The sequence below is a fragment of the Ambystoma mexicanum genome, chromosome 1p (assembly GCF_040938575.1).
Source record: "Ambystoma mexicanum isolate Mex_15411 chromosome 1p, UKY_AmexF1_1, whole genome shotgun sequence".
Lineage (NCBI taxonomy): Eukaryota > Metazoa > Chordata > Amphibia > Caudata > Ambystomatidae > Ambystoma > Ambystoma mexicanum.
Genome location: NC_090921.1, coordinates 23,558,215 through 23,577,285, shown reverse-complemented (window position 1 = coordinate 23,577,285; position 19,071 = coordinate 23,558,215). Strand labels below are relative to the sequence as shown.

General features: G+C 48.2%; 1 protein-coding gene across 2 annotated transcripts in view; it reads right to left on the bottom strand.

Moving 5' to 3' along the window:
* The window catches only part of LOC138564366 (zinc finger protein 583-like), a 146,440-nt gene that overhangs the window by 115,285 nt on the left and 12,084 nt on the right, over positions 1-19,071 (bottom strand). The gene's annotated exons all lie outside the window — the stretch shown is intronic.

The window sequence follows — 19,071 nt, the reverse complement described above, 5'->3', positions numbered from 1 at the left end:
GGTTTAGCCTGCCAGACGCAGTTTACTCACCTGCAGCCGTGGCATTCAGGCGTGGGGTGGAGAGGGAGCCCTTAGGAACACTTCAGGAACTGGGCAACAAACTCGGCATCGACCACCAGAGAAACAGAAATAATAAATCTAAAGATCCCGCGTGAACAGCAATACAGGGATCTGGGGATCCCTTTTCACCCACTCAATCCAAGCTCTTTCCAAATGAGTCCACCAGCAACTTCATGTCTTGCAGGAAATACTGCCCTAGTTGAAGCTAATCCATGCAGGACGCAATCCTGTGAAGGACAGGAATAGCCTCTGCTTCTGATATTGCACAGCATCAGGCTTCTGTTAGCTGTAGTTGTGGGTTGATAGTGTCATCTGCCCAGAGGAAGTTAACAATCGTGAAATAGCAGGGGGCTGACAATGGCTGGTGGCGGCCAGTGCTACGAGTGGGTAGAAGAGACTATGCCGCATGACGCGCTGAAGCTGCAGAGTCAAAACACAACTCGGGCATGAAGCCACTTGCATGGGACCTTGCAGAGAAGAACTCTCAGTCCTCGGATACCAAAGAAAAGCTCTACCAGTGAAACCAAGAAGAGGGGAAAGTCCACAAACAGGCCTAAGCAGCTCCAGTGAACCCAAAAAGAGAGAAAGCCGAAGAACAAGCCTGAAAGAGGTACAGAAAACTGATTCCCAGTGGGGCGGATCAAAATAATCTGAGTCTGCATATCTTATTTATTTATTTATATTTATATAGTGCGCAGACAGCCCAGGGGCGTTGCGGCGCTGTTACTTGCAGGAACTTAGTTACAGGGGGTACAGGATTGGTAGCAGTGGTTGGCACATTATGATTGCTACAAACATAGTTGTCATTACAGCTCATGCATCTTTGCTTATTACATTACAGGCAGTTTATTGGCGAACAAGGTGCTGCGAGAGACCTTATGTGAAGAGGATGGTTTTCATAGCTTTCCGGAAGGCAATGAGGGAGGGCTCACCTGGGATTGTGGGAGGTAGGGCATTCCAGTGTGATGGTGCGAGATAAGGGAAGCTGGATCCTCCAGCTCTGGCTCTTTTTACTAGTGGCACACAGAGCATGTTGGTATAAGGTGACCTGGTTGGCCTTGAGGAGGAGACGGGGTGGATTCTTTGTGAGAGGTAGACCGGGGCGGTGAGGTGGATGCACTTGTGGGCCAGTGTCAGAGCTTTGAAGATGATTCTTTCCCTTATTGGTAGCCAATGGGCTAGTTTTCTGGCCTCAGAGATGTGTTCTCTTTTTGTGATACCTTGGGCAGCGCGGAGGGCATTGTTCTGTATGATTTGTAGCCTTTCCAGGTTTTTGTTGGAGGTTCCTAGGAAGAGTACATTGCAGTAATCTAGCCGGGAGCCGGTGATTGCTCTGGCTATGTTTGTGCAATTCTCTTTGGAGAGGAAGGGTCTGACTGCGTTGATCAGTTTCGCGTGGTACGCAGCTGAGGAGGCTATTGTGTTGACTTGTCTGTCCATGGAGAGGTTGGAATCCAAGTAGACACCAAGAGTTTTGACCGAGTCTGAGACAGGTATTTTAATGGAGTCAATGGTGAAATGACTGAATTGGGAGTCTAGATTTTTTAGCGTGTCGGGGGAGCCTACCAGGAGGAGTTCGGTCTTGTCAGAGTCGAGGCATAGTCCATTGTCTGCCATCCAGGCTTGGATGGTGTTGTAGAGGTTGTTGAGGGTCAGTGAGTCAGTGTCATAGTTGCCAGTGAGGGTGAGGAGGATCTGGGTATCGTCAGCGAAGTTGGTGTAGGAGATACCCATGGCGTCGAGGATGAGGAAGAGGGGTCGTGTGAAGATGTTGTAGAGAGTGGAGGAGAGGCAGGAGCCTTGGGGCACACCACAGAGGATGATGGTGGGTGAGGCGGAGGCTAAGTCAGAGAATACGTGCATGGTTCTGTCTTGTAGGAAGGACGTGATCCATGCTGTGGCCTCAGGGGAGAATTTAGCAGTGGCATTGAGGTTTCTGGTGGTAACAGGGGTGAGGTTAGAATACAGGTGGGGATGGTCAGATTCCTTACCTGCCTGATACTGCATGACCTCGTAGCAAGTGGCGAACATATCTGCATGAACGCTGGCTATAAGTGATTTGATCGGTTTTGCAGAATGAACTTAATCTAGCCACAACGGCCAGTTAAAAGGGTACCTAGCCGAGCAAGTAAGTCCATAAATCTTTTCTAAGAGAAGCTTTTCGAAAAGACGTGACAGAGTCCACACTCCAAATGGGTAGATGGCGATGGCCGGCCAGTGAGAATCTTTGGTCCCCCTTTGTTTTACATCTAGACTCAGAAATGCCCAACAGAAGGCTGTGCTGAAAGCAGAGCGATTTATTAGGGCGAAAGACGTCCATCGTGGTTGCCAGCTATTGGAGAGCCGAGCATGAATGCAGAGACAGTGGTAGGGACTCAGATACAAACTTGCGTTGAGAGTTTTAGATGACTGGATAATGCCCAACTTGGCTCTGACTGCTTCGCAGCAACATATTAACCACCATCTTGGTTATAGACTATCTAAGAGAAAGAAAACTGAAGATGTGCGGCTGACGGCCTGACCATATGAGACCTGCTGGCCCCTTTCGACAAGAATGTACTGTACAATAAACTCTACAACTTAGGATTCAGTGTTAAGCCCTTAAATGGATTTAGTCCTTCAAGACAGAGTGATCTCAACAGGTACACTTGGGCCCTTTTTTTCATAACTTCTCCCCATGAATTAGGGGGTCCCACAGGGATCTGTACTGTTGCCCACACGGTTTAGTTTTTATCTCCGTCCTTTAATGGAGGTTATTCATCAATCATTAGTTTGATTCCATTTTATTTGATTTTAGCTTCTAGATTTGTATTATCTGCTATACCTCCTCTTGCCTACCCTAGTGTCTATACCTTTGTAGTTTCCTTTGTGTCGTATTTTTGTGCGATTTAAAACAGAGCTTTAGCAAGTCTCTGCACGCACTGACAAAAAGGAATTACAGTTCCCTGTTCGCTCTGTAGTTCTATCCCTTTTGTATTTAAAGCACAGGCGTGACCACGCCTGGCGCAAACGAGCCGGTTTGTGCCAGTTTGTGTAAGGAGAGAGTAAGGAGTAGGAGGACATAGCTGGAAGCCCACTGGTGATGTACTTTTATTTAGTCTCCTTGCGCTTCCATCCGTGTAAAGTGATGAAAGTAATTTTTTAACATTGGGCCTCATTACACGGTATGCGGTAACCATGGCGCTATTAGCGCCATGGTTGCCGCCAGTATTTTACCGTGTCCGCCTTGGTGGATGGCGGAATTACCGGCCTACTCCAAGGTGAGCAGGGCCGGTAATTCCCCATTCACCAAGGCACTTCCCCATTCCCATTTTTGCCCCCATTGGGCTCAATGGGAATGGGGAAGGAGGTAATTACGGTACCGCAAATTGCGGTACCGTAATTAGCACCAAGGTCGCTTTGCGGGCCCGTTCCTTAACGGCTGGCGAAACCAGCCGTTGAGGTCGGGTCCGGCAAAGGGACCTCGTAGTAAGGCGGTAAGGGTTTACCGGTACCGGTGCCCTTACCGGTACCGGTAAACCCTTACCGCATACCGTGTAATGAGGCCCATTGTATTTTTGGTGTAATCTCTTAAATATGGCAGTTAAGCCTAGAACGTGCACGCAAATGAAGAATATTACTGCACTGGTAAATCATGACGTGGTATACACCCAAAAATGTCCTGTCAATCCCTACTACTCCCTGCCACGCTATTAGACTTGTCCCCTCCAAAATTCTAGCTATCGAGGCAATCACTGAACTCAGACATAAGGACAAGTCTGAAGGGCTACCTTACTTAGGTTCGGGTTATGCCCCACTGTCAACTCCTCCTCCCCTTACCTTAGAACCACCGGTAACTACTCAGCCGGAACTGGTCTCTAACGAAGGTTGTATCACACATTGTAAATTGAAAAAACACATAAAGAATCCATTACGTATTTCTTTCATTAACGCCCGCTCATTGGTAAAGCAGATTTTTGAGATTGAGGATTAGATTATCACTCACAATCTGGATATCCTTGCACTTTCAGAAACATGGTTACACGATGTAGCGCAGATTACTATTGAAAAGTCCCTATCTATCGTGCTGATCGTATGGATCAATGGGGTGGTGGTGTTGCGCTCATTGTGAAAGCTCACTTTGATTGCTACTCCTCTAACAACCTGCATCTGGATGGTTGTGACCTTCTTGTTGTTAAAATGAAAATCAACCCAAAATACATCTCTCACTAGACTCAGGGCCTCATTATAACTATTGCAGAATGGGTTTAACGGCCCTGCTAATGGTGCCGGCACCGTTAAACCCACTCCGCACTATTACGAGGTCCCCTCGCGGGACCCGCTCTGGAAGTCTGGTTTTACCAGATGTCCTTTGTGGGTCCCGCGAGGGAAACGTAGCCAACAACGGGCCCGCTTGTAATGGGCCCGTTGTTAGTTCCCTCCCCATTCCCATTGAGCCCTATGGGGGCTCGAATGGAATGGGGAAGGACCAGGCCTGGGTTCCCTGAAAGAGGAAATACTGGGCCCTCCATACTCGGAATGGCCCGGTATTTCCCCATTCAGGGAACCCGGACCCGGACACGGTTTTGGAGGCAGCTGTGCCCTTATTAAGGGCACGGCTACCTCCAAAGTCGTAATGAGGCCCTAGGTCTCTATAAACCTCCCCAAGCCCTCTTGCTTTTTTGAAGAACAACTATTAAACTGTAAAATTAAAGCCAAACAAAACCCCAGCAATTTTGATGGTTGATTTCAATTCATGGGCTGACGATCCAACTGATCCGTACGCCGTATCTTTGCTTTTCTCTGGAAGCAGCAGGATTTGCACAGTTGGAAACGGACCCAGCTCATCAGGGTGGCCATATACTGGACTGGATCCTGTCGCATAACATTCTTCATTACCACTATTAGTACATCATCATGTCACTGGTCAGACTTCTATAATCCTCCCTAGTTCCCCTCCTAGACTTCACATTAATCCAAGAGTTAAAATAACATGTCGTGATTGTGATGCTGGAAATGCTTTGGAGGGACAGGGCCTCCCTGTCCTTGCCCTGTAGTCCTTTTTCATTGTGTTCTGTATTGTTTTCTGCCCAGGAGTCCATGTGGGACTCCTGGGAGTGCAGCTCTTCCTGTTTTTGGTTTGGTGTACGGACTCATGGGATACCCTTATGGCACCCATGGGTGGGGGTACAACCCTGTGCCCCTAGTGTATGTTTTTGGGCACCTGTGGGTGGCCCGCAGAGCAGGGTATGGGCTGGTGGCAGCTCCATGCTGAATTTGACAGGCGCTCTGAGTATCCTCCATTTTGGGATACCCAGGCCCTGCCATTGGGATCAGTTGATTCCTGATGGAAAAAAGATGGCCCCTGTGGCCTCTTGCTTTCTATTGCCTGTTACCTTGTTTTCCCAAAGTCCTGAGAAGCCCTGACTCTGTCCCTTCCCCCTGACTAGATGTTGGGTGGAAGTTCCATATATGGTGTTGTTGTGAAGTCCAGTCCAGACTGGCTGGAGCCTTCCCAGTGACTGTATGTTGTGGGTACGCCCTGTGGGTGGGACCTTGGTGAATGGAGTGTGTGACCAATATGCACTTCTTGTTGTGGTTGGCTGGTTCCTGGTATGAGAGACAAAGACTGAGACAGCCCTGCCTGAAAATGGCCTGAATGCAGTGTGTAGTGTTGAATGGCTGGGTACTTGTCCCAATCCACATTCCTTGGTGTGAGTGTCTGAGAGGGAGGAGGATGGCCTGAATGCACTGTGTGCCTGATTGGCTGACTGACTGCATGAATGCCCTTCTGTATGATTGGCTGCTGAGCGTGACCCAGCAGTGTGGAGGGACAGGATAGTATATCTGGGGACCTCTCACCACTGGAAATTGTTCAGAAGCTGTGTCTACACTTGAAGAGTAACTGGAACTGCTGATCCTCAACGCCCAGCTGGAAGAAGAAGACTCGCTGTTGCATTTGCTTCAACCTGATCTGAAAGCTGCCAAATCCGTCGAGAGAGAACCTGGTAAGGCACCCTCTTCCTGTGCTCCGAGGGACCATCGAGCACTGCTAACCTTCGCCGAAGCTCCCTGTAAATCAGACCCTTGAAAGGCTGCCGACCCGAGACGGGACGGCCGAGAAGAACGAAGTGACACACCCGGACATCGCTGCTGTCGAAGTCCATTCCCGTCGACGAGGGTTCGCAGGTTTGTGTAACCGCTGGAGGCCCGTCGAAGTTGTGTTGCCCAGATGCGGGGACCGCTTGACGCCGACGAACGGAGCCGCCCGCTCCTTTGCCTAAGAACCTTTGAATCGAAGGACTCCCTTGTCCGCAACGTCAACCGCTTTGTCCTGCCGGTGAAAGTCAAGGCCGCCGACGCGCCGAAGAGAATCCGCTGGTGGGTTTCCCGCCACCCAGAGACCACAAAGACTTCGACGACTCAACGCCCTTGCCGGGCCACAGTTCTTCCGAAACTCTTTGCGGTCCTGAACAATCAATTGCCGAGGTGCCCCACACACCTCATCCTCGCAGGACGTCGCCGTGGTCTCGGCACCCTCGAACTTCTCATTGACGCCGTCAACGCCAAGTTCACCTTCTTCGACGCCTCTCCACGATCCGTGACTCCTGCTTTAAAGGGAGTCACTCAAGAAGGATCCGTCAACGCTTCTTCGAAGAACTCTACTCCACCAGGTACATTGGGGGGGGGGGGTAAAAACATTATAGGAGAGAACAAGACTATTGAGCAATATATGGACTGGGCTTATGCTATATCTTTATTTTACAGGTTGCCCAGGTTGGGGGATTTCCACACAAACTGTGCTTAAGGGTAGAGGCCAGTACTCTGCCTATTGTTTCAATGATCTTGCTTTCCTTCCTATCTCTATTGCTGGTTGCTTTGTTATTGATCTGTGCGACATTCTAACAGTATAGTTGATGCACTTTAAGGAGATCTGATAATATTGGTCGTACCACTTTAGAATTGTATATATTTACCATTGTTGATTTCTGAGTACAAAGTGCGTTATTGTGATCGTGTACATACCTTTGAATATTAATTATATAAAGACTGTGTTTTCAGTAATACAGTGTGTGAACATTCCTATGTGGGTGCTTGGGGACTACACTGTACTTAAGAACCAGCCCGCATCACCTCCTGAGAAGCTAAGCCTTGATTGCTCGTCCATTGCTACCAATTGAGAATCTTGGCTGGGGTCCTCTGTGCCTCTCCTCTACCAAATAGAGAGCAGGAGTACAGACACCCCCCTCCAGTCTTTATATTGATACCAAGAATCTTTCTGCTGTTGCTTTTTCTGCTACTGTCACATGGAAGCTTAGCCATATTGAAGCTAGTGGCAACTCCTCTGACCTGGTCTCTCATTTATCGTCTGCTATCAGAGAGACTATTGACACTCTCGCACCTGAAAAAGTAAAGATACTAAAAACAGAAACCATGGTTCAAAGATGAGATTGTGGAAGCAAGAAGGGCAAATGGAGTGCTAGAACGTAAATGGAGGAAGAACCCTTGCTCTGCTACCCTTGAGAATTATAAGAAAAGTGTTCAATGATATAAACATATCATTATTGAACCAAAATGACAACTTACAACTCACGCATCAATAATGCACAATCAAACTCTAAAGAGTCGTTTCTCATCTTTTCCACCCATCACTAAAGATTCCTTATGGTGTAAATTCATCCAGGATGAGTTTGCAAACAAAATTGCGGGTCACAGCCTGTCCATTTCTAATCAACTGACTAGATTAGCCTCTAACAAGGAGCCCATTACACCGAATAGTGCAGATTTAGACGTATCCAAAACGATTCCCAGCTTTACATTTCATAACTGTCCTGAGGATGAAGACCTGGAAATCGTTAAGGACATGAAGCCTACCTCATGTCTGGGAGACTCTTGGAAAGGCTCTCTGGTTGCTATGATCCCGTAGATTACAAAAATTATTAACCTATCCTTTGAAGCTGGTACTGTCCCCGACATCCTGAAGGATGTCTGGGTTATGCCCCAGTTGAAACACGTTACCCTGGATCCTGCAGCTCAAAAGGAATTACAGGCCCATAACCAATGTTCCACATCTGTTGAAGATTTTGGATAGAGTTGCATACTTACAGGTCCAGAACTTTATAGAGGAAAATAACCTACTAAATAGCGACCAGTCAGGTTTCAGATCCCATCGTGGCACTAAATCACTGGAAGAAGTCGCCCAGCGCTTCAGCCATTGTTAGACTTCACTAAATCACTGGAAGAAGTCGCCCAGCGCTTCAGCCATTGTTAGACTTATCAGCTTTTGACATTATCAACCACAAACATTTACATAACAGATTGTTGACTGTGGCAAACTGCTTGGAAACGGTTGCTAACTGGTTGGCCTCCTTCCATGGTCCTAGGACATCTAGAGGTGCTGTGCCTGGAGCCCAGGCTAATCCCATAGTTCTGTCCTGTGGTGTACCGCAGGGATCATGTCTTTCGCCCCTATTATTCAACATTTACATAAGACCCTTTATTGATCTTTTGGACGATCTGGGTGCCCAATTTGCAAGCTATGCGGGTGATACCCATATCCTCATTGAATTATCTGGAGAGTACTCTAAAGATACTGATACAGTAAACTCAGTTTATCATAAAATTCAGATCTGGATGACGGACAATTCTCTTGCCCTTAATGACTGCAAAACCAAGCTTTTCATCATGGCATCTGGTCCTCGCCTGAAGAAGCTCCACACCCAATATTCGCACTTTGAAATTGTGTGCACCATCAGTGCTGTCTGTAATTCAGTTAACACTCTTGCTGTGTGTCTTGATGCTGAATTATCTATGAAGAAACAGGTCTCACAGTTACCTTCATCATGTGGTCACATAATCAAGCTTCTTCATCCGATTAGGCCTTATCTTTCCATTGGTAATAGAGTGCTCCTGGCATCATCGCTTGTGAACTGAAGGTTAGACTATCGTAATAGTCTTCTATTAGGAACTTCACAAGGCAATCTCAGCTGCCTCCAGACCACTCAAAACAGGGCTGTGAAGACAGTCTTTGTGCCGTTCAGGCGCGACCATGTAACTGCTAACAGGAAGAAATTGCATTGGCTCCCAGTCAGGCAGAGAATAAGGCATAAGAGATTGTATCTCATTATGACTATGCCGGTCCGGTAACAACGGTGCTGGTTACCAGACCGGCATACTCTGAGTTCTGCGAGTGGGTGCCTTTCAGCCCGCCAGGTTTGACTGGGCAGGCAGAATGGCACCCACTCGCAGAACTTGACGGTAGCACCATTCGTAATGGTGCCGGTGCTACCGTCCTCCCCATTCCCATTGAGGCCAATGGGACTCATACGGGAATGGGGATTCATTTTTTCCAGCGCCTGGCAATGGGGAATTACCGGGACCGCCGGGGCTGTAATGCCCCAGTAAGTCCCCATTGCCGGGCGCCGCAAAGAAAGTTACTCTGGCGGCAGCCATGCCCTTTTTACCGGCACAGCTACCACCGGGATCATAATGAGGCCCATTGTCTCTGCCTTTAAATGCCAGAATAAGCATGCACCTCTCTATTTATCTTGGAGATTATCATCGAAATTCTCCCATCGTGAGCTGCGCTCCTCTGATGTCTCTCTGCTAACTCGCCGCACGTTTGTTTGAAAAGATTTGGAGAAACTACCTTTGATTTCCAGCATCTCACTCTTTAACAACTTTCAAGAAAAGTATAACAACTCTGAAGGGGGTGATATCAACGTGTCTAGCAGTACTAGAAACTGCCGTGATAAATTGGGGTCTAAACAATAATTCCCACAGTGTATTTAACTGTGACCCTTGCGTCATCCAAGCCCAATGTGGGGGGACGGAGGCCAGCAAGAGAGCATTGTATGTGCTGTGGAAGACTAGTGCGGCAACCCCGGGAGGCCAGACGGTGTGGCGCCCGACCAATGGCAGTGATGCAACTACTGAAGATGTGGCGGCGTTGCAGAAGGAGAACGGTTGGTGTGAAGACGTCATTCCCATGTTCTGACCGGGGAGTTGAGGTGCTGACGTGCCTTGGGTTGCTTGTGGGCAGTGAGGATCTGGCAGTATGTTAGAGGAAGGGCCCTAGCCTTCCTCACAGTGCTGCGATGTACTACAATCTACTGGCCAAGGCTTGAATACTCACAGGGAAGTCTGGGCCAAATATTGAAATGCATTTCTGGGATTGGAAGTAATGGCTGTTTGGACCCCATAGACAACACAATACTAGTGGAGGAAATTGATTGAGTCAAAAGACGTTTGGGTAGGCCAATAGGGAAATGAGCTTCCAGTGGAGAACTAGAATGGAAATACCCTGTCCTCCAATAGAACATCAGCAATTCTCCACCAACCAGGAATTGGGACGATGAGCAGAGCAGAGCGGGCTCCTTAGGTGATTATCTCAGATGGCAAAGGATCATGAAAACCTTGCTGTCGAAGGAAGCCAGAAGGAGGGGGAAGAAGGCTGCTAGACTCAAAGAGCTGCCCTCCTACGTCGAAACAGAGAAGCTTGGGAAGCCTGACTAGACCCATGGGGAAGGACCAGAAACACCCCTGCACCTACAGACCCTGGCAAGAAGAGAAGATCCTGGGTAAGGGAGAGAGAAGCAATACTCCTAGGCGGGGTAAGAGGCCCAAGGCCAGGTGAGAGGATCCAGAGCCAAAAATGGAGAGAAACCAGATCCCAAGACGGGGTGAGAAAAGCGAGACCACAAGGTTTGTGAGAGGCCCAAGACCCCAAAGTGGGATGAGAGGAACCACACCCCAAGGCTGAGTGAACCCACAGAAACCCCAAGGCAGATTAAAAGCAAAGAGACCTCAAGGCAGGGTGAGAGCAAAGAGGCTCTAAGGCGGGGGGGGGGGCACAAAGAGACCCCAAGGTGGGATGAGAGCAGAGAACCCCCAAGGTTGGGTGAGGGCCAAGAAGCTCCAAGGTGGAGAGAGCACCAAGAGTCCTTAAGGTTGGGAGTACAAGGAGAAAGTCCTGGTGTGGGGAGAGAAACAAAGAGCCCCGGAGTGGGGAAGCAGGGAGAGCTTGGATACCAGAAGGGAGCAGCTCGCCTTCTTTTGTTTGTTTTATAGAGTGGGGAAAGGTGATATGATATGATATGATCGTTTATTTATATAGTGACTATACATAATGGGTTTCAAAGCGCTTCAAGGCAAGGGAGCGAACAAGGTAAAATACAACCGCATTCTTACAGGCCATGAACAGTAAGGATGTGAAATTAACTATCGTACTCGGCCTGACGACATTTCAGATAGTGCAAGAGCTAAGACATAGATAAGGAAGGGAGGGGGAGAGTGGGAAAGAAATGGAAACAGACAGGCGACTACCGTACTAGGCCTGACGACATTTCTGGTAGAGCCGGAGAAAAACAAAAGGTGAGGGAGAGGGGTGCAGAAAGGGAGGGGAGGAACAAAACAAGTGACTATCATACTAGGCCTGACGACATTTCAGATAGTGCTGGAGGGGTGGTGGGGAGGAAATAAACAGTAATGGGAGGGTGGAGGAAACAGACGAGGTTGCTATCATATTAGGTCCAGGGACAATTCTGAAAGAGTAAGTGCATAGAAGAAAGTAAGGAGAGGAGAAAGGAAAAGGGAGAAGGGAAAGGAGGAGAGAACAGAGAGTAAGCAGTCAACAAGAGTGGAGAAGCAAGAGGGGAGAGCGAATACAATTGCAGAAGTCAGTAGTAACACATAATGTTGCAAGCCAGGATACAAGATGAAGATGGTTAGATTAGGATTTGAACTACCTGACTTTATTATTCCAGACGTCCTGAACAAAGGAATATTTGGACTTTTCTTTTGTTTAGAATAAGGTTTGGACTTTGCAAGTTCAGGGAAATCTAATTTTTAGTTTTATTTGTTATCTTAGCTGGCCAGGGGGTCAGTCAAACTGGAATACCTGAATAAACACCTTTGTGGTTAAACCATGCCAATGTGTTCGAGTCCTAACTCTGACCTACCACATTGCCTATTCTCAATTAAATTTTACATTTTTACATAACAATCAATTCTCATAAAACGAGATCCTAATCGTGAATGGGAACCTAACATCTGGACTCCCCTATTGTGGGCAAATACTTTTGCCCAAAGCACAAAATTGAAGTAGAACATCTGAGTATCAGCCTGGATAACAAACGGCCTCTACAAAGTCATATTGCATCAGTAACATCAACATTCTTCTTGCTCATTACAAGTGAGCCGGTATTCCAGTGGTAAATCTGCCGGAATTACTGTTACCGACAGTTGGTCTGCCGGAATTACCGGCAGATTAAAAGTAATGGTGTGGGCGGTAAATACCCCTTCCATGGAGTCCAACAGGACTCCATGGGGGGATTTTGCCTCCATTACCAGCAGTGCCGGTAATAAAGGCAGTATTTTGCTGGTATGGGTCAGATTTACCTCCAGCACTTCTTAGCTGTCGGCTGGAGGTAAATCTTAACCCCCATTGTTAAAGTTGTAGTTGCCCAGTCTGGTAAAAGTGCTGGTAAACATGATTACTGGCACTTTCACTGTGTACCTGCCAACTCAGAATGAGGCCCTATCGCAGATTCCCTCTGCATAGCAGGGAGGTCTGGTTGAGAGGAGCAGCCACGGGGCAGTCGAAGGAAGCAGACCAGCCCAAAGGATAAGCTGCAGCATGGACCCCTGGGCTGCTCCATCTAAGCAGAGCAGCACACTGAGGGTGTGCGTGAACCGGGTTGTGGTCATTGAGGGCGCACCTGCTCACACAGAAGACCTGATGCAGGAGGAACTAGAGGTCTGACAATGCAGCGTTGATGGGGTAAGGTCGGTGCCTGAAGTAGGTTGTGGCCGATTCCTGGAAGATGCTCAGAGAGGGTAACGGAGACACACCCCATGATATGATATGATAGTTTATTTATATAGCGCCTATACACAATGTGTTTCAAAGCGCTTCAAGGCAAGGGAGGGAACAAGGGAAAATACAATGACATTCTTACAGGCCATGAACAGTAAGGATGTGAAATTAACTATCGAACTCGGCCTGACGAGCTCCCAGACTCCCTCTGATCAGCAGAGAGGTCCCGCTGGTGGAAAGAGCAGCCGCAATAAAAACTTGCTCTAGGAATTGACCTTTTCTTTCTCTCCCTCCCTCACTCCCTCCCTCAGGGCCAGCTGAAGATGTGTCTATGCTGACGGGGGCCCTTTTCAGCATGTTATTTAGGGTCCCCGTTGCTTAGAGACAGGTCAATGCTCCTCAGCTCCCATCTCTGGGATTTGTTGTTTAGACCACAGCAACTGATCATATCGTTCTTAGCATTGGGAAAACCATGAAACATAAAAAGGCATTTGGATGAAGGCTCATCAAGTAATTCCTCCTGATAAAAGATGTAAGGAAAAGAAAGGCAGGGCCTTACAGACAGGGAGATCTGCAGTTCATATCGCAATAATCTTCTAATGGATTGGGAAATATCTTCCCCAAGAGGTTTAGCATGAGGATGGTTAGACCTCCACGGTGGAAGGGTCATTAGAAGATACTATTAAGGCAGATTACTCCAGGAGGAAGGAATTTAACAGGGCACATCTTATGACGTGATCATATAGCTAGACCTCTTATACAGAGGGACAGAGCACTGGGCTATTTTTCAGAGCAGGAGAGGAGAAGACTGCGCTCCCGGGCTACAAGATAACCACATGCAGATTGCTTTCCTGTCTGCCTTGGATGAGCTAATGGCATCAGGCATGATAAGAGGTGCAGTAGCTGAAGACAGGAGTAGACTGCATCTACGGGATCGGCATACCGAAACACATATAAAGACCTGCATGCTGTGGTTGGTCCATTACTGGAGGAAAAGGTCCATAGAGCATTGAAGGCCGAGAAGCATGCAGGCAATTTAAGGGAGATGTCAGATAAGCATCTGGGTGATCTCATAGAGAGAAGGACAGGCCCTCTGTAGTCTACTAGACCCTACAAGGCTTGCCCAGTGGGGAAAAACAGACCAGACAAGTAGACAACAGTTGTCCGGGCACCAGGTCTTTGGGGCCCAGGCTACGGTGGTTGCACTAATAATGGCCGAAGACAGATTATGTACCTGTGCAAAGGACTACAAAGGCAGAGATTGATGGTCAACTGGAGGTCATGGCATCTAGTTCTGTAGCAGTATCACACGTTTATTGGGGCTGGTTTCTGGACTGTGGAGAACCATTGTGTAGTGATCTGCAATTGTATGTTTATGTTCAGTAAGCTGAGAGGCTGCATGGAATGTATTGGAATGGTATGATGCAAGTGGAGCGTAGTGTGCTGAGAGTTCCTGAAGTGACTGTTGGTACACTGGGAGGGAGACAGAGGAACTGGAAGGATGCGTGCGTTCCACTCTCCTACACGTGAACTATATCTGTAACGAAGACGTTATAAAGAAGCTTTCCCTTTGTACTAACCTGGTCTGGTGTGGTTCCTGCATCCTCATGACTTACCTTAAGACCATGAGATTACATCACATGGACTACCAGAAGACATGGCTTCCCACGTGTAGGTTTTCTTGGCCTCCATACTTGCAGATGAAACCAGTACGAAGGATCTCATGACTACAACATATAGTGGCATGTGTCTTAGTGGTGCAGGGGCAGAGATTCCACCTACGAGCCCTAATTTTTTGCCTATTGGATCATAGGTATCTTCAAGCAGGAACTTTCGAAAAAGGAGCAGCACCAACTAAGCAGAGTCTTCCTGTCCTTCTCGTGGGATATCGATCTGATCGTGCTCAACAGGATCTGCAAGAGGTTTGCAGAAAATAGGTTGCCTCTCCGGACAATGCAAAAGTCCCAGATTCTTCTCCGGATTTCAGGTGCTAGAGGGTGTTCGGACAGTTGCCATGGGATTGGTGTATGCCTTTCCCCCATTGGCTCTGTTACCCAAAGTCTTGATGAGGATAAGTTCCCACTGTGGCCAACGAGGTGCCGGTTCCTCACTGATATTATAGGTGGAAGATCTAGGCCCAGTAATACTGGGAATTAACCCTTATTGAAGCGGAAAGACAGATTGCTAGTTCATCACCTTTTGAGGAAGAGCTAAGGCAGGAAAGCATCTGTGACAATGGGGGTCATTCCGAGTCAGGCGGTAGGGGATACCGGGCACTGGTAAGGAGACCGGTGCCTATAATCCCCTACCACCCGATTCTGTGGTCCCCTAACGGGAACCGTAAGGGACGTGTGGTCGGACTAAGGGTCAGGGTGCAAATAACGGATTGCCATTTGCGAGCCTGTTATTTGCACCCTCCCCATTCTCACTGAGCCCTATGGGGTCTCAAATGGGAATTGGGAATGGTTTGGTCAATGGGGACTTACCGGTCCCTCCAGGGTTGGAATGGACCGGTAAGTTCCCATTGAACCAAACCGGAGTCGGTACTGGTATGGGAGGCAGCCATGGAGCTAATTGCTCCATGGCTACCACCATACTCGGAATGACCCCCAATGATTGACTGATGGATAAAGGAGACCATCACTGAATCCTGTAAGGTACCAGTGGGCCTGTTACCTGGAGGGATACAATGGTGACATGCAAGAGGAATGACAGCGCTTGGGCTGAAGCAAGCACTATCTATACCAGTCATTTATCAGGCTTCCACGTGCAATGTCCCTCACTCATGTGTTCAACGCGATCGCCTGAACACTCAGGCACATGTATGTATGGCATTTGGGGCATATTTATTTATTAGTATTTGTAAAGCGCACACACTGCCCTCGGCATCGTGGCGCTGTTAAGAATACTTGCTTGGTTACATAAGTGCATATGGTGAAATCGGTAGCAAAACATGAAATCCAACCCCAACTTGAAGGGTGGAAACAACAGGTAATGCATATAGTCAAGATTGTTTGTTTGTTTATTTATTTCTAATGCGCACCAGACCCTAATGCGCAGCATTGAAAGCAGATACGAAGCTTAGGTTACAGGCATATAAATACATAAGAACACAGGTAAGAAAAGAAATAACATAACACAGTAGGGCAGAGCAAAGAATATGTACAGTTAGACATTTAGGGGGTCATTATGAGTTGGGCGGTAAGGGATACCGGGGACCGATAAGGAGAACGGTGCTGGTAATCCCTTACCACCCAATTCCGAGGTCCCTTAGCGGGAGCCTCAAAGAACGTGTGGTCTGACCACACGTCCTTTACGGGTCCCGCTAAGGGACCAGTGCACTAATAACAGTACCGCAAATTGCGGTACCGTTATTAGCTACTTCCCCATTCCCATTGAGCCCTATGGGGGCTCAAATGGGAATGGGGAATGGTTTCTTCAATGGGGACTTACCGGTCCCTCCAGGGTTGGAATGCACCGGAAAGTCCCCATTGAACAAGACCAGTGCCGGACCCGTTATTGAAGGCAGCCGTGGCACAAATAGCGCCATGGCTACCTCCAATCTCGGAATGAAGCCCTTAGTATGTGTAAGTACAAGTGGCAGAGATGTGAACAGGTAAGATTGCAGCAGACAAGCCTACAGATCCGAAGATTTGAGCAGGTTAATGTACTTGTGTCTGAAGGTCTGATATGGTTGGTCTTCTCTAAGAGGGAAAGGCAGGGAGTTCCATAGTTTAGCCGCTTTCACATGAAAACTACTGCCACCGACCCTAGACAGCCTGTATCTGGGGATGGTAAGGCAGTTGGTGTTGCCAAGTCTCGTCAGTCTAGTAGAGGATCTTCCCTGGAATCTGTCTGAAACGTAGCTAGGAGCTGCATTATTTAAGGCTTGATAGGTGAGGGATGCAGTCTTTAGAAGTATTTTATCTTGGGTTGAGAGCCAGTTATGTTGGCGTCTAGTCACTGAGATGTGTGATCTTCTAGGTACACCCAGCGCAGCTCTTAGGGCATTGTTCTGAAGGATTTGTATTCTTTGAACAATTGCTTTATTAGCACCAATGTAGAGAGCATTCCAGTAGTCTAACCTAGAGAGTATTAAGGCTCTGGCTAGGATCATGCAATTGTCGTTAGACAAGAATGATTTACCAGCCCAGATGAGCTTGCAAGTGTAGGCAGCGGCGGACGCCATAGCCTTCACTTGCTTGTCAAAAGAAAGGGCGTGGTCAAAGTAGAAGCCCAGAGTCTTCACCTCCTTGGCCACCTTGATGAGGTTCCCATCGATGATAAATGATGAGTAGTCATGACCTAGTTTCTTGAGATTGGTATGGGTGCCCAGGATGATAGGCTCAGTCTTTTCATCATTCAGGCATAGACCGTGGGTGGCCATCGATGCCTGGATGATGATATACACTCTATACACCAACGCCAAATCCATGTCGTAGACCCCGGAAAGTGGGAAGAGAAGCTGAGTATCATCTGCATAGTTAGTGTAGGTGATACCCAGATGGTCCAGATCATCTAACAGGGGCTTGTTGAATATATTATATAGTGTGGGGAAGACGCAGGAGCCCTGAGGGACGCCACATGTGATGGGAATGGGGTCCGCCGCTGCTGACGGGAGAAGACCTCCATTGTTCTGTCACTCAGGAAGGATTTGATCCATCTGATAGCTTCAGTAGAAGAGTAGACTGCCGAGTCCAGGTGGTCACATAGGGCCTTCTGATCCACCAGATCAAATTCAGCAGAGAGATCTAGCAGTAAGAGGAGAGTTGTCTTGCCTTTGTCGCTTAACTCATCTACCTGGGCCTTCAAATCGATAAGACCCGTTTCTGTCCCAGGTTGGGGTCAGAATCCTGATTGTCTTACTCCGAGGAGTTTGTGTAGTTCCAGGAAGTTTTGGATCTGATTATAGGCCACCTTGTCAAGGATCTTGAGAAGGAAGGGAACGGTCGTGATAGGGCGATAGTTTGTGGGGATTAAAGGATGTAGTGATTGCTTCTTTAGCAATGGGAGTACCCAGGATTGCTTAAAGTTGTTGGGGATAATGCCAGATGAGAACGAGGCTGTAAAGACTGGTAGGGGGTGTCTGTATTTTCGCTCTCTATATGGTAGAGGAGAGGCACAGCGGACCCCAGCCAAGATTCTCTATGAGGTAGCAATAGACGAGCAATAAAGGCCTAGCTTCTCAGGAGGTGACGCAGGCTAGGTCTTAAGTACAGTGTAGTCCCCGAACCCCCACAAAGGAATGTCCACACACTGTATTACTGAAAACACAGTCTTTATATAATTAGTATTCAAAGGTATGTACACGATCACAACAACGCACTTTGTACTCGGAAGTCAATAATGATAAATATATACAATTCTAAAGTGGTACCACTAATGTTATCAAATCTCATTAAAGTGCATCAACTGTACGGTTAAAATGTCACACAGATCAATAACGAGGAAACCAGCAATAGAGATAGGCAGGAACGCAAGATGGTTGGAACAATAGGCAGAACACTGAACCCTACCACGAGGCACAGTTCTGAGTGGAGATCCCCCCACCTGGGCAACCTGTAAATAAGATATATCGCACAAGCCCAGTCCATATGTTCAATAGTCTCACTTCTTCCTATCAAGGTTTTACCCCCCCCCCAATGTACCTGGTGGAGTAGAGTTCTCCGACGATGCACAGACCGGTCCTTCTTGAGTGCCTCCCTTTCAGGCAGGAGCCACGGTCCGTCGAGAGGTGTCGGGGAACTTGGCGTTCGGTGTCGGGGAATCGACGGCCCTTCTTGAGTGCCCTCCCTTTAAGGCAGGAGTCACGGGTCGTCGAACTTCCGACGGTGAACAGGGTGAACTACGGCAGGGAAGTGGCAACTTTGTTCCTAGCGGTGCTCGTCGACGACAGAGCATTGGCGTCCTGCAAGAAAGAGGCGTGCGGGGCACCTCGGTGACGATAGTTCTGGACCGCAAAGAGATGATGAAGAACTGTGGCCCAGCAAGTGCGTCAAGTCGTCGGCGTCTCTGTGGTCTTTAGGTGGCGGAAAACCCACCAGTGGCTGCTCCTCGGCGTGTCGACGGTCGGGTCTTCTCCAGCGGGAGACAAGCGGATGACGATGCAGACGAGAGCGTCCGATGATCAATTAAAGTCCTTAGGCAAACGGGAGCACGGCGGCTCCGGTCGGCGACGGCGGTCGTTGACAGTGGCGGACAACAGTCCGAGGGCT